The sequence below is a fragment of the Dipodomys ordii genome, unplaced genomic scaffold (genome assembly GCF_000151885.1).
Source record: "Dipodomys ordii isolate 6190 unplaced genomic scaffold, Dord_2.0 Scaffold41, whole genome shotgun sequence".
NCBI lineage: Eukaryota > Metazoa > Chordata > Mammalia > Rodentia > Heteromyidae > Dipodomys > Dipodomys ordii.
In genome coordinates, this window is record NW_012267257.1 from 1,712,782 (window position 1) to 1,725,344 (window position 12,563).

Below are 12,563 nucleotides of genomic sequence, written 5' to 3' on the forward strand. Positions count from 1 at the left end.
AGATGGGAGTCTTGCTCTCTTTTTGCTTTGGTTAGACTCAAGTTATCATCTTCCTGATCTCTGCCTCCCCAGTAGTTGGGGATATAGATGTACCACATCTGGTCTTATACTCAACTTAATAAATAAAGAGTTTTTTCTGCAGATAGAAAGCAAGAAATGAAAGAAGTAGGCTGCTAGTATTTGTCCAAATGAATCAGAGTGAAGACAAGACTTCATAGAAATTTAGCAATGAAGGCTTAGATCTTGCCAAAATTGATTTTATCGACATCTCAAGTCATGGAACCAAAATCAGATCAACATGTATCATACATAGAAAGGCCTTCAGTATGTAGACAACACAAGTAAGAGTCAAGAGACAGTGAAGATGCATCTACAACAGCAGTTTGTTTTTTCTATTTTGTTAGTGAACACAAAGTTTATACTTGAACCCTAACTGCTGTATATATTTGGTGCATGTATAATATACATTTATATTTATATGTGTATTTTTAAGGTAACTCTTTAGTAGACTTGGTAAAATTGGATTGAGTTATCCACAGATCCGTATGTAGTCTAAAATCCTGAGTTAGAGAAATAATGCATGTGTGTATGTGTGTGTGTGTGTGTGTGTGTGTGTGTGTGTGTGTGTGTGTGTGTGTGCACATGACTGCACTTCTGGACAGATGAAAACTCATCTGAGGATGGAAATCAAGTGCCCATACTATGCTATCTTCAGGATATTGTTTTAGCATCTGACTTGAGCCATGAGGATAGAACTACAGGATGTTGGAAGAAACCTACTCCTAACAGTTCCTATCAGGAAACTGACCCTCACTTAAGTTGTTGATATGGGAGATTCTGCAGCCAGTTTGTGACATCTTAGAGTTAAACACTTAGTCCTCAGCTCCTAGAAGGTCGGATAAGAACAAACTTCCAAGAATGCATTGTTCATCTAGTGGGATAGGACTAGACATGAAGTAATGACAGATTGTCTAACTCTTGTATCTTGTCTTGACTGCATTAGGAAAGGAGATAGAACACTATACAATCCTAGGTGTAGCTCTATCTGGCTTCTAGTCATGGCCATTGGGAAAGCAATTTCTCCTTCCAGTGAACTCTATTTTTTCAGAATTGGTGCAAGTGGACTATGCTACCATTTGGCCTCCCCTCCCCACCACATAACTAGAAAAAAAGCTCAGAGTAGTAGGGGCATCAGTAAGACATGGATAGTTCACTAATTCCCAGACTACTAGTTCATATTGCCTTGATCAACTCATGTCATCTCTGAGGCCAAGAGCATTGTGCACTACTTCTCTACTCTGCTTTGTAAAGTGAGATGATAAGCATAATGAATATGGAGTGTTGTGACATTTATTCAACTAGGGCAGTTGAATAAATTGGTAATACTTATTTGTATTAGTAATCCTTATTTGTGGTGCACTGAGAGTTACTCCGTGATGTCCATGTTTAGTTTTGAATGCTTGGCGAACTGCTCAACTATGTCTTTTATCCCTCTAGCATAAAGAAGGCTTCAACTTTCATTCACTTCCTTTAGGGGAAAGTATTGTGGGAAAATAAGGCTTTTCATTACTCTGCTAAAGCCCACCCTGTGAGGATTCCAAGCAACCGTAGCAACTAAATCTCCTGTTGAATCTTCCTTTAGACTCAATCCCTGAAAATTAGTTGGAACAGATTATCAAGAGCTCTGTGAAATGCGCCTTTTGGTTTCAGAGGGGCAGTGAGCTGGAAGGCTCATCCGTTCTTTGATCCTCTGTGACTTCTCTGATCCTGTGAGTCTGTATGACTCATCCATACAAGGTCTTGTTGTTTCACTCCCTTGGAAACTGTTGGATTGTTGTAAATAAAGCCCACTCTTGGCCTTCCGCCTCTTAGCTGGATCCTAAAGTCTCTGGACCAATACCGAGGGTTCTGACCACATGTGTAAGGCCATATCTATAAAAATAAACCACTTCAACAGTTTGGGATACCAGTGACTTTTTCTCGTATGAACCAAGAATATTGTTTACCCTCTCCTTCCCTAAGTAATTTGAGTGTGAGGGTCTAGTGAGTGGAGGCATTGCCTGAGCTTCTGTTACTTCCTGGGGAATCTTCTCTTTTTCCATTGTGTTCATGCAGTTTAGTGCTCGAAGGAGATTGGGAACCATGGGGCCAAGGGGACCCAGGGAAGCAGGAGCATCTCTTGAAGTTCCAAAGGCCATGTTGTCATTAATATATTCTGAGTGATCACTACTTGCCAAGAACTGGGCTCAGTGCACATAGCCAGCCTTAAGAAGTGGGTATCCTCATGTGTCCCTTTTCGTATCCAGAGAGGTCTAGGCTCAGTTAAGTATTATTTCCAGTTTGTCCTGTTAACAACTGTATACTCAGAACTCAGACTCAGGTTATTGAACCTCTGCAAGGTGAAATAAATCTGCTCCTAAATTCTGGGAAGAGATAGAGGTTACAGGAAGCTATAGACTTGGTTCAAGACAGGATGGAGAGGGGTTAGAACCAGGTAAAACGCAAAGCAAGCTGATCAGTTCTTAAAAATGTGTTGCCGTATGATTGTGATTCTGGCATGCTCATTTTATCTTATTATTTGCTTATTCATTTTTGGTGGTACTAGGGGTTTGAACTTAGGGCTGCAAACTCGTAAAGCTATTGTATTTCTGTTGACTACTCCTCTAGCTCTCCCCCTCCCCCCTCCCCTGGCCACTTTTATGATAAGACCTTACTTCCCACCTGGGTGTGTGTGTGTGATGGAGTCTCATGGGTTTTTGTGCCTGACTGTCTGGGAACCAGGACTTTCCCAACATCAGCCTCTCATGTAGCTTGAGAATGACAGGCAGGTGCCATTGTGTCCAGTTATGGGTTGAGATGGGGTCTTTTCTACCCAGGATTTTTCTGCCTGGGCTGGCCTCAACTATGACCCTCTTGTTCTCAGTTTCCCAAGATTAGCATGTTCATTTAAAAAGGGGAAAGGATGAGAAGAGAGAAGGAAAGAGAGCAGGAGTGAGGGAGAGAGAGAGAGGGCTAGAGGGGAGAGAGAGAGAGAGACAGAGGGACAGAGGGAGAGAAGGAGAAAGAGAAAGTCCTTTGGGAAGTATTTAGGGCATGAGAGTAGCCCTTATGAATAGGATTAGTATACTTATAAGGGAAAACTCCAGAGACATCTATTGACCTCTTTCCACTAAATAATGATACAAAAAGAAGCTGAGAATCTACAACCCAGGAGAATGTCTTCAGCAAAATACAACCATTCTATCTCAGACTTCTAGTCCTCAGAACTGTGAAATGTAATTGGTATTGTTTTTGAGCCACCCAGGTGTGATACTTAGTTATAACAATTTCAGCTTAGAAAAACATGCATACATCTGCCTATGATCTAGTCCATTTTATAAATTTAGTTTCTATGAAAACAAATTGAGTAAAGTTATTAATTTGTAAATAAAAATGTTGTACAACTACTATAGAGCAAAATTAAGAAAAACTAAAAAGCTTCAGGACGTATTTTATTTATACATAATTTTAATTAAAATACATTACAAAATCCCAATAAATAATTTTAATTAAAAATACATTACAATATCCCATCTATTATTTTTTTTAAACTTGAGTTTCTTTGGAAGTTGAATAAACAATTCTTCCTGAACCACTTCTTAAGTTGGACTTTTTCTGAATCAGCTGCCTAGATAATGAGTTTGAGTTAACTGGAAGGTGGTCAATGAAATTCTATTATTTTAAATGAACAAAATGAAGACATCAATATCTAAAAAAACAGCCTGGGTCAATGCTCCATAGATCATCCACTGGCAAATACATGATCTTCTAGAGACCAGTTTTCTAAACTAGGCTACAGGAAGATTGAAATTTTCACTTGGCATCTTGAGAACACTTTGAGTACATAAAGACAAAGAAGATGAGATTCCTTTCATTCTTAGGGGCATTGTTTGATGTTTTATTCAGCGAGTACTTCCTAAATCTATTTACAAAGGAAGGCAGGCTCAGCATGTTGTCAGAACAGTGATATGGAAGCCAGCTCAAGGCCCACTAATAGAGATGGAGGCTGGTGGGAGGAGGGTTTGCACTTTGGAGCAGAGAGTAGGATATTAAACTTGGGTTTTCTAACACACAGATCTTAACCCCAAAATACCTCTAGTCAGATCAAGTTAGGATGATGTTTGTCAGGCAGCTTGCAAGAGGAAGATCTTAAGTTTCATCATGTAATAGCTTAGTAGGAGACTAAAGATTGATAAAACAGAATGTGCTGTATTGCTAAGGATTTCTTTGACTTTAGGATGTTGGAATAGCATGTGCCATTACTTGGTGTGTATCATTAAAGAAGGAAAATTTTGAATTAAACTTGGACATAATACTTTTACAGAGCTAGTGTTTTTACTTAATGAAAGTAGGACCCTCCAATGAGTGAGAAAAAGACATACTTAATTCCTAACTTTCTGGCCAATGCATCAAATATGTTGCCAGAAAGTTTAGAACAATTAAGGCAAGAGAAGAATTCAGGCAAAATGTGAACATAGAAAGCAAAGGTTGTGGGAACATTTCTTAGAAAAGAACTATAATAGAGAAAGATAGCATGTAACATAGACATTCTACTGGAAGACTGCACATTAGACCATCACTGCCATCTTGGATGGCTTCAGCCGTCTTCTTCATTACAGAACTAGTCTTAATTAAGTAGTAGAATTGGATGGCTTTCTAATTGGTGGATCTCCTTTCTGTTTCCTTTAAAATTGTGACACCAACATTTTACCAATTTTATTTTCTCATTTTTTTGTCCTTTTTGTTTCCTCCATTTTTTTTTTTTTTGTAGTCCTCTGCTTCCATTTCACTGCAGGCAGGTTTTGGTTTGTCTGTTATCCTTCTAGTTGCAAGCTATATAGGCCATAACTTACTTTTCACCTAATTCTGTATCAAGAGCACTCTTTTATGCTTCTTTGGATATATATTTTTATCCTTTAGAACTCTTGTTATATTCATAAGAAGGGAAATTTAAATTGAATAAATTGCATATAATATTCCTAGAATGACATCATGCCATTACATTAGTAGGTATTATCTACCAATGTCATGCCTTAATTTTTTTTAAATTTTTTTACATCTATTGGTTTCTGTGCCATAAGACCATTGATAATACAGCATTTTAAAAAAGAGAGTTCCACAGGTGTCTTTGAAAGTATCTTCTTAGAAGCTTGGACCCATTCTGTAGTTTTTAATGTGTGCATGCAATATGAGACAGTTAAATCATGGCTGATTTCCAACTTCATGGATGTTAACTCGTGAGGATGTGTGTCTCATTATCAGTGAAGCAAGTTAAAAATAATTCTTATTACATAATTAAAAAACCTGGGCCAACCCCCTAAACATAGACATTTCCTGTGAGAAATCTCTAGAATACTTATTAAATACAAATCCTACCAACAGGAAGACATATGACTGAAGAAAACTATTTAGAGGCTTTTCAAGGCTTTGAATTAAAAAAAATCAACCTATTAACTAAAAGGTTTGATTCCTAGGTCCACTGCAGACCCAGCTAATTGATGTAGTGTTTCTAACAAGCTTCCAGGCTGCTGTGGTGCAGGTGAGTGGGCGGGGCTGTTCCCAGGAGCATTGTGCAGAGCCAAGTCAGAGGGCCCTTAGCTACAGTGCACTAAGCTCTTACTCTATGGCAAATGAAATTAAAATACTCCCCATCCCTTGGTCCCTCACCCTGGCCATAAGTCAAAGTGTGGCACTGTATGGTGAACATTCTAGGAATAAAGGAGCCAATGTATTTTACCATCAGACTAAAGGGTGAGACTTAAACTTCCAATTTCTTAAAGAGTCACAAATAAGGAGCCTAGAAGTTATGTTTCTTATTTCTCTTTTCACAGAGGATCTGTAACTGTTCTTTTGTCAACATTCTATTATTCAGCCCATGTGTTATGTAAAAGGCTAAGGCTCTCATCATTGGATAAACTGGTGAGTCTGATGAGGGGTTCTGATTAATATTACATGACATTCTAAAAGGGGGTCAGTCTAAGGTTAGACAAAGGAAATGCCACATTATTAGAGAAGTAAAGTAGCAGAATCATTTCCTATGATTCTTGGGTAATCAGAAGTTGCAGTCTTTCCAAAATCCCTAATGAAAATTCCAAATATCTTAGTAGTAACTTTGAATATGACTTATTAAATCTCTGGGTTTTTTTTGGGGGGGCTGATGCTTCTAAATTTAATTGACTTCCAACCTCTAAACTAATATTTTAGTTATTTAAGAAATTGATTTTTTTATTTTAATACTTTTTTATTGTAAAATTACTGTACAGAGGGATTATAGTTACATGAGCAAGGTAATAAGTACATTTCCTATCAAGCATTATTGCCTCCTCCTTTGTTTTTCCCCTACCATCCCTTCCCTCCCACCTCCACAACTACACTCCCTTCCCCCCCACTCCCCCACCTAAATTGAAAAGTTCTTTTTCAGCATACTATCTTGTACATCTCATTGTTACAATGGGTCAACCTGTATCCCTATTTAAGCATTTTGTTTTTTCCCTTCCCCTCCCCAAATTAGGGAAATGTATATACAAGATGCAGGGCACTGACATCAAATAAGGTGATAACAGGGGATACACTGTGGGGGAGGAACATACAAAGAAACAAAAAAATCACATGGTACATTATAAATACATTAGAAACAATAGCAAGCAAGAAAAAAAAACTTGTGTCCCTATCAGGGTTCATTTTGTTTAATATCATCGTATCTAGTCATATATACATGCTTTTGACCGTTTCTGCTTGTCCCAGACATATACTAGTTATTGCAAATAAGGGAAACCATGAGACCTATGTTTCTTTGGGCCTGGCTTACTTCACTTAATATATTTTTTCCAAGTCTTTCCATTTCTTAACAAATGGGGCAGTGTCATTCTTTCTGATGGAGGCATAGAATTCCAATATATATATATATACCAGATTTCCTTGATCCGTTCATCTACTGAGGGGCATTTGGGTTGGTTCCATATCTTAACTATGGTAAATAATGCTGTGATAAACATAGTTGTGGTGGTAGCTTTAGTATGGTCTTGTTTGTGATCATTTGGGTAAATGCCCCGAAGTGGGATTGCTGGGTCATAAGGGAGCTCTATGTATTGTCTTTTGAGGAACCTCCATACTACTTTCCAAAGTGGTTGAACAAATATACACTCTCACCAACAACAATGCAGTAGGGTTCCCATCTGGCCACATCTCCAGAATCTGTTGTTATTAGAGGGAAATTTGATTTTTAACTCTTTTATCCTAGAAGGGAGCTTAATGGGTTTGCAGTCATCCCCCCCTCTACCCCCCCCCCCCCCACCGAGGGTATGAGGCAGACGACTAGGCGCACTCTCCTTATGGAAGAATGTTGAAAGTAATCGTGGTCTTCTGTGAATTGTGAATGAGAATCTGGATCATTCTGCAGAAAGTTGGGGGAAATGAAGAACTGAGTAAGATGTGAAAGCTTACTAGTGGCTCATTTTCTTTTCCTGGTAAACTTTGTTTTATAGAGTAATAAAATATCTGAGTTCTATGGCTGCTTCCTCAGACTCCATTGGCATTAAAGATCTGGATATGGTGGCAACATTGACTGAAGGCTGCTGGGAGATTCTGGGTTAAGGTTTATAGCACATATGGTAGATGTCCTGTCCTTATCTTCTGACACTCACTCAGAGGCGTATGCACTCAACAAGCCTGATTGAACTGGACACTGTTGGTTCATGCCTATAATCCTTAGCTACTCATTAGGCTGAGATCTGAGAATGAGGATCTGAGATCTGTGGTTGAAGCCAGCTTGGGCAGACAAATCTGAGGGGCTCTTACCTGCAATTAACAGAAAAAAATAAAAAAGAAGCTGGAACTAGAGGTGTGGCCTAAGTAGCAGAGAACTAGCCTTGAATGGAAAAGCTAAGCTTGAGTGGGAAGCGTTAAGGGTTCAAACTATGATACTGCACACATACACATAATGGCCAATTAAAACAGGCCCACTCCACTTGACTCTTTTTTTTTTTTGTCGGCCGTGGGGCTTGAACTCTGGGCCTGGGCACTGTCCATGAGCTCTTCAGGTAAAGGCACGTGCTCTAGTGCTTGAGCCACAGTGCCACTTCCAGTTTTCTAGTGGTTTATTGGAGATAAAGCCTGAGCTGGCTTTGAACTGTGATCCTCAGATCTCAGCCTCCTGAGCAGCTAGGATTACAGGTGTGAGCCATCGGTGCCCGGCCTCCACTTGACTCTTCTGAGTATATGTAGTTTTTGTAAATTTCCTGTGACTTTGAAAATTGTATTTGTTATAAATTGAAATGTAGAGAATTATAATATGTTTCTTAAAAAAATGTTTCCTTGTTGGGGCTGGTGGCTCACGACTGTAATCCTAGCTACTCAGGAGGCTGAGATCTGAGGATCACAGTTCAAAGCCAGTCTGGGAAGGCAAGTCCATGAGACTCTTATCTCCAATTAACCACCAGAAAACTGGAAGTGGTACTGTGGTTCAAGTAGTAGAGTGCTTGCTTGAGCTGAAGAGCTCAGGGACAGCATTCAGGTCCAGAGTTTAAGCCCTATGACTGACAAAAACAACAAAAAAAAACCAAAAAAACCTTTCTCTAAGACATAAGCATTTTTGAAGAATGAAACAAATCATCAAAATTATAACCTTGATCATAATAGTCTTTATGTTTCGCAGATGCTGATCTGTTTACTGCTCTTTACTCATTATTTAGGTAGAAAGCAAAGAGGGGAGGTCTAAACCATATGGCATATAACTTGCCTAAAATCATGTCATTTGGTAGTAGCAGAGATGTTTCTAGAATGCCTGTAAGTTGTTTCCAGAGCACCTAGGCCCTTGGCTTCAGTAGCTGACCTGTGACTGCCACAAAGAGCAAGTGTTTGGCAGATGAGTATTATCATGGCCTTTTGGCTCCCATGAACTTCTTGGGGATCCATATAACACTACCAAACCCAAGACTAGAAAGTCAGAAAGGCCAAATTAACTGTGGGGGAACTGACATGAAGGATTATAGTTTGCTCAGATTCTTCTCAATTCCCAGTATCTCTTGCTATTTCTGAAAGCTTCTACCTCATTCTTATTAAGAAACACTCATGTTCTGCAGCTCAGTTCAGCCTGGCCCTCATCTTGCTTCCCTGGATAGAGAGGGAACACATTCATGTCCATTTCAATTTATTATTTATCCTCTTATAATTATTCTGAGAAGGAGCTGGTTTCATTTATGAGTTTATTAACCATCAACTTCTAATACATAGTAGACCTTGAACTAGGCACATGTAAAAATGGCATAGCTTATGTCAAGGTAGGAAGATTTTCAGACACACTTTCCAAAGAAAAATAAACTCAAAGCAATGTCTCATAAGCAAAATTCTGCTTGTAAACACATTTGTTACTTGGGAATACGTTCCAAGTGTGTCTTTGAAATTTCATTGAAATCAGAGTTCCCTGGTAGACATAGCTCATTGGAAAGGCACAATTAATATCATACAGTTGGCTCAACCATGAGCTTATACAGCAATTAATGTTTGGTATGTGATTATAGGCAATCATTTTGTACAAGATAAGGCGCAAAATACCAGTGTACCTTATCTAGAATTTTTTTTTTGGCTTAGCAGTATAGAGTTTAAGGAAAAAGAAAAATTTAAGAATTGAGATAAAAAATCAGTCACAATTCTACTTAAAAAGTGCATAGTGTACTAGGTTAAACTAACACTTTGTTCATATCACTTCAGTCCCATTTCAGTAATCACTAGCTATATCCTTTGTGTCTAGAGACAGATGCTTTGTTTTGATCCACTGTAGCTTGAACTTTCATTTTTGGAATAATGAAGGTGTGTCCTGTGTCATTCTTTGATTTGGTAAGTGATGCATAGGTAAAGCAAAGTTAGAGGTGCCGGCTTCTAGCACAAAGCCAGCCAGGTGCACTTCACTCTCTCAGTGTCATCATCTTTGCCTTTACCTTAACTTTTTTTTCCTGAGCTGCAGATTAATATTAGCTAATTACATTCTGGTTTCTTCATTGCTAACTTTCCTTATTAGAAAGTTAGGGAAGAGGGCTGGGAAGGTGGCTCAGTGGCAGAGTGCTTGCCTTGCATGCATGAGGCCCTGGGTTCGATTCCTCAGTACCACATAAGCAAAAATAGAGTGCTAGCCTTGAGCTGAAGAGCTGAAGGACAGTGCCCAGGCCCAGAGTTCAGGCCCCATGACCAGATCCCCCTGCCAAAAAAAGAAAGTTAGGGAAGATAGGAATATTACTAGAAAAAAGATTTTTTAGTAATTGTGCTGGGAATAATGGATTTTGTTGGGTCTTGGAAAGAATTTCTGTCTCCCTCCTCCACATACAAAATGAGGCATTAGGTACTAAGTGTTGAGATAGTTCCACCATTGATGAACCCTGATGATGGTTCCATACATAGATGGATCCTATTTTCTGCTCTCTTTAATGTACTGTGTTTGGCTTACGCTTATGGATTTATTACCTTTAGTGTACAACTCTGTTTTTCTTTTACTAAAACAATGTTAGTCTTTGTCTACCATTTGGGAAATATTCATGGCTTGTTTGCAGTTCAGATGAATGAGTCCACTCCATGCCTTCTGAATTACGCTTGGTGTAGCTCACCACTACTCTTAACTTGGTTACTTGTTTATCTCCTGTATAGATTTAAAAAAAAAATCCTTATTCTAGTCTTTGGAGCCCCATTTGTCCTAGGGCTAGAGTCCTGCCTATACCATTTCCTACATGTGATGTTGGATGAGTTAACTTCTCTAGGCCTTAGTTTTCTCATATCTAAGATAGAGAGAGGAATAATACCTAGCTCGTAATGTTATTTGAAAAGTTAAATGTGACAGTCTATGGAAAGTGCTTAACATAGTAAAGTGCTGAATATAGTATCAGATCAAAAGCAAGATCTCTGAAAAGGCTAGGCGTTATTATTAACCACTATTACCATTGATTAGTCTCTTTTGAAAAATTTTGAAGCCTTTTTCAGGGTCAGCCTGGAACCACTGGCCAAAGAAATGTAATTGTGTTGCAAGGAGCAACAGAATGTGTGGCTTTGACATCAGATTTGTGAATCAAATCACATTTTGACATTATGGGAAACGGGCAAATTAACCTCTTCTTGACTGCTTCTTCATTTAAAAATAGATATGTTAGCTGAGTGCCAGTGGTTCATGCCTATAATCCTAGCTACTCAGGAGGCTGAGATCTGAGGATCATGGGCAAGAAAGGCCGTGAGACTTTTTATCTCCAATAAACCACTAGAAAATCGGAAGTGGCGCTTTGGTTCAAGTAGTAGAGTGTTTGCCTTGAGCTGAAGAGTGCAGGGGCAGTGCCCAAGCCCAGAGTTCAAGCCCCATGACCGACAAAAAAAGAGCTGGAATTGGCGCTGTGGCTCAAGTGGTAGAGTGCTAGCCTTGAGCATAAAGAGATTCAGGGACAGCACCTAGGCCCTGAGTTCAAGCCCCCTGGCTGACAAAAAAATTATATGATAGGATGATAGTAACTACATCAAAATATTATGGTCTGGAGCAAATGAGTTCATATATGAAAATGTTTCAGAGAAATATTTGTAAAATTTAATGTGTTCTCCATTATTAAAGCAGTGAATCAAGGTTCTAGCTGCTAACTGTATGTTCCTTCTGGAGAGACGAATATAGAGCATTCTAAAATAGACTATCATGGAAAATTTGGAAGTCAAAACCTTGCCTTCATTTCTCACTTCCTCAGCTACTTACCCTTTGGCATCTATTCCCTCCATCCCCTTCAATCATAGTTACAAAGGTCCCTCATTAAGGTATTTCCAATAACCTCTACACCTCAACTGTCAGAATGCACAAGAACTTCAGAGGTCAAATAGGCTACTACCATCAATTCTCAACTGAAGCAGCTGAGTCCTATGGATTTCCCACAACGACTTTGTGATAGACCACGACTTTCCTATTTTGCTGGGCTGTTCATTTACCACATGATGGTGAGTTTGTTTTTATTTTGACAAATGAGCCTTAGACTCTAACACATGGTTGGTGTGGGAGCCCCTCTCTCTTCTCTTTTATCTTGTTCTCTCTGGACCACAAATCTTGCTTAGTAAGTCCTGGCCCAGTCTGTATTTGTAGAGGACGGTTCTGTTTTTCCCTGTGGGATCTATGCCCCGTGATTCTTTATAGCATAAAAACCTTGTCTCCTGATGGGTAGTGTTTTCCCTTTGACATGACTTGCCTTTCAGAAGGGCTATGTTCCTATTTCCCTGCTGGCTTGCTTGTTTCCTTGGGCTGGCTGCCTTGCTTGGCGACTTTTAGTAAGGCTCTGATAGAAGCCAGGAGGTGAGGGAAGGGCTATGAATGGACTTGGTCATTGGATAGTCAGACTCAGTGATGGATGAGCCTTCTCCTCAGGGAGCCCTAAGTCTAGAGAAGTCCAACTGATAAGTTTTTCCAGAATCGAGTACCAAGAAACAGTGCCTGTGGGACCTTACCTCTTTTGTGTATTTTAAATATTGATTTTAAAGGAAATTCTCAGCTGTAGATCCCATACCTTACTAGAAACACA